We start from the raw sequence: 4,052 nt of genomic DNA, 5'->3' as shown, positions 1-4,052 counted from the left end.
ATTTCGTTCAGCATGTCTTATATGTTATTTAGTTTAGTATGTTGTATACTAATAGAAAGCATGCCTATAGGAAGTCACACACTTCACTTAACTTGTCTAATACTTGTACACCACTCAAAGCATGTTAGTTTAAGCATTTGCTGAACTTGTTTCTATAGGATGCAATAGAATGTGCTTGGCTAGTCTATATACCATGTCTATAAGGATCCCAACTAATCAATTAATCAGTCGCCTCTATTGCTTTTAGTATACCGTTCGTCTAGATATCATGACTATAGGACCTTAATCGATCAATTGACTACTTCTGTTACCTTCACCCCACTGCCCTGCCTTAGATAACATGCCTCTAAGGATAAAGCATTATAAAATCAATTTCAATTGTCAATTGTTAGAAATCATGCCTATAGGATATTGTCACCTGCTTAAGAAGCATGTTTATAAAATCAGTATCGTAAACCCTGAGTTTTTGAACTGCCTTACTGCCTCATCGCACGAACAATGTAGATGTCATGCCTATAGGTTTGTAATACCTTTAATATGAAAATTTGTTAGTTTAAAGTATGAACGCTGCCTGTACAACGCTGGTGATTAGAATCACATAGAAACTATGCCTATAAGACTTAGTGAGTCTAATGCGTCTGAAATTATCTACTACCTAACTGCCAGTGTGCATTTGTTGTTTATGTGTGGAGGTTAACTTGAGCCTTTAATTGTACTTATGTGCAGTCCTACATGATTTTGAATGTGCACTAGTTTTATCATTTTGAGCATCCTAAGTAAAGTCTAGAACCACCTAAATAGAGGTCCAAAGCCTCCTGGACTATAGGTATGGGACGAGTAGTGCACGCATAGGGTAAGACCTATAATTGAATTAGAGCGCCTTTAGGTAAACAACTTTAACATAGTAATCGGGTAGCAGGAGATGATAGTCTGTGCTCGCTGAATAATATGAGCAACCCCTATCTCAAAGGAGTTGCGAAGTATTATTTATGTTGCACGGGGTGATCCTTTAGACTAAACAAACTTAGGACCCCCCCCCCCTTTCTTTTCTTTATGTATTTGTTATTTACACTCAGTCATCTAATATAGATCAATGTAATTGTATCCCTGTAATCATTACGATTAGTATCGATTCTCACGTGTTTTAATAGGACTCTTCGGCTTCTAGATTTCCCTTCATCTATTTGATCACCTAGCCTAATTACATAATCTACATAATTTAAAGTTCGGCCAGGACCCATAGTTGTGGATATCGAAGAGTGTCTAACACCTTCTCTTTGAGGTAATTTGAGCCCTTACCCGATCTTTGGTGATACGGACTAGTCAAACAGAGTTACTTGCAAATAGGTGCCCTAACGCACCTCAAAATCATTAGGTGACGACTCTTCTCTTTTAATACCTATTTAAAAGAGTTGTCACACGTCGAAACCCGCTTTTGCTAGAAAATGGGGTGCGACAGCATGGCGACTCTGCTGGAGATTACTTAGGCTCTTACCATTATGAACTTGACTCTCGTGGATTACTTTCTTCTTAGAATGCTATTACATGCACATCACTTTCCCTATTCACCTTTATTTGTTTTAAAATGCTATTATATGCACATCCCTTCCTTTATTCTCATTTATTTGCTATGACATGTATGACCTCTCTCCATCTCCTTCATCTTGTCTAAGACTGATATATTATGACTCTTTCATCCCTATTTCCCTACCTGCTTCATTACGTTCTCGCACATTTTTCATGAGCTAAACTGACTTCTCTCTTTTGTTTTTCTTTTCCATTCTCTTCATGTTCACTTTTGTTATTTTATTTACTACTTTTATGTATTTTATGATGCAAATACCTAGCAATGTGTTATTATTTTTGCATAAAGCATGCTCTACATCATACTCCACTCGTGACAATTATCAACATAGCGGCGCTTGATTAGTGTCCGCTCTTTCCTGTAATCACCTTTCTTAAATCGGAAAGGCTTATTTGCGGTAAACTAGTCGATCAGTGGTGCAGTCGACGGTCCCGTGCCTTTCCCTCTCAAGTTGTCCACTTGAGAGTACTAGTATAGACCCTTCTAGAAACCCTACTCCAATTTGAAATGTACATGCATCACGCTAAACCTAGTACAAGTTGAAGTGTTGTTAACATAATAACCCACGAAGATGAGCCTTATCCAAAGTCCGACGGGATTTCCACAATCCCAGTGGACACTATCATACTATGTGCATTACTTGGAGAAAATGTGCCAACGTGCTGATCATTAGTGAGTAAGTAGTCAAATCTGGAGGGGGAAAGGGCTAACCTTTGTTTGTTTGCAGAAAATGAAGCACGAAATCCCCAGGTTTTGTATGGTCCAGAATATCCCACCTTTGCTTCTTGACTGGTGGAAAGACCTTGCGCCTTATGACAAGAATCATGTGAGGAGAGTATTTGGTTACCTGCCCTCTTTATTGAATATTCAACCAAATAGGGAGCTGATCGAGACCGACACCATGTTCTGGGACGAGGAAAAAGCTGTTTTCCGAATTGGAAATATAGAAATGATCCTCTACTAGAAGAAATAGGAGGTTTCGTCAAGTTTCCATAGGATAGTCCGGGATTACTGGTACCAGAAAATCGTACTCCCCACGGTTTTCTGAAAATGTTAGGTTTTAAGAAGAATGATGAACTGCTCTATCTAAAGAAATCATACATCCCTTTTGAATTTCTCTACGAGCGTTATGGGCATAGAAAGTCATATGATCTTCATTATGATGAACTAGCCATTACTTACTTAGGTTGGGTGCACTGCCAGGTTTATGTGTTAATTGTCTGCTTCTTGGGGTTGTTGATATTTCCAATGAAAGGAGGAAGGACTCATACTCATTTAGTCATGGTCGCCAAGACCTTAATGGATGGCATCGAGGGACAAACTTATACTATCATCCCAATGATCCTAGTTGAAATGTACCGCGCTCTAGATCGGTGCAAGTAGGGATTCAGACACATTGAGGGTTGTAATCTATTGCTACAGGTCTGGCTACTGGAACACTTTTAGAGGGGTGAGTATCGTCAACAGTTTTTGCGAAGGCCACTAAATGACTACATAGTCAACCATCACCCAAAGAAAATGACGTTTATTCCAGACATGTTTTCAAAGCCTGGAAATGCTGTAAGTTAGGTGCGTTTCTTCAACATTCTGACAGACGAGAAGGTGAATTGGATATTTGAATGGTTTCCTAGTAGTGAGTTCATTATCAGATCAAAGGGGACTACTCACTTGGTGCTGATCGGGCTACGAGGTATTCACCTCTACGTTCCTATAAGGGTAATGAGAAAAGACGGAAGAAAACAAGTCATACCTCGGGTTTCCAATATGGTCCAGTACAAGGCATATTTCAAGGGAGATGTCATTCCATTCAAGTTCGAAGCGCAACACATGTGAAACCAAAAGATCACTGTGGAAGGGGAAACTATTGAGCCAGATAGGTATCACGCCGGTCATATGTACTAGTATCTGTCATGGTTAGAAGACGATGTAACGGGGGACATAAAGTTGGGAGTCAATCTGAAGGATAGGATCATAGATGAAGTGGTTGAGGCACAGGTTAAATACAAGAGGCTACGCAAAAGGGCGTTCGAGTCTGAAGCTAAACATCTGGAGCAACACAAAGTAAACATGGAAGCAATAAGGGAATGGGAGGAGATTGCCTCTAAGTCAACAAAAAGATTGAAATACCTGGAACAAGGACTGATGGGGCTAGAAGTGAAGATGAGAAAGAGACTCTTGGATTGTCAAGGCATGGACGACGATGAAGGAGGAAATCTTTAGAAAGCTTACTTACTGTTGGATATGCGCGATTTGGGAAATTTATTTGATGGGGTCAAAAGAGCCAAGCATGGAGAAGGTCATTTAGGGACCCAGTAGATTAGGAGATGATGTTCTTTACTGCTTTCTAGCTTAGATTAGATTTTGATGTAATAAGGCTAAATGCCATTAGTGACTTTATTATTATTGTCGATTTAGTAAAGTTTGTTTTTTCTCATTTTAGCATTAATGAAACGAAGCAAATGTTAGC

The sequence above is a fragment of the Nicotiana tomentosiformis genome, chromosome 6 (genome assembly GCF_000390325.3).
Source record: "Nicotiana tomentosiformis chromosome 6, ASM39032v3, whole genome shotgun sequence".
Taxonomy (NCBI): domain Eukaryota; kingdom Viridiplantae; phylum Streptophyta; class Magnoliopsida; order Solanales; family Solanaceae; genus Nicotiana; species Nicotiana tomentosiformis.
This window is presented reverse-complemented; position numbering follows the sequence as displayed.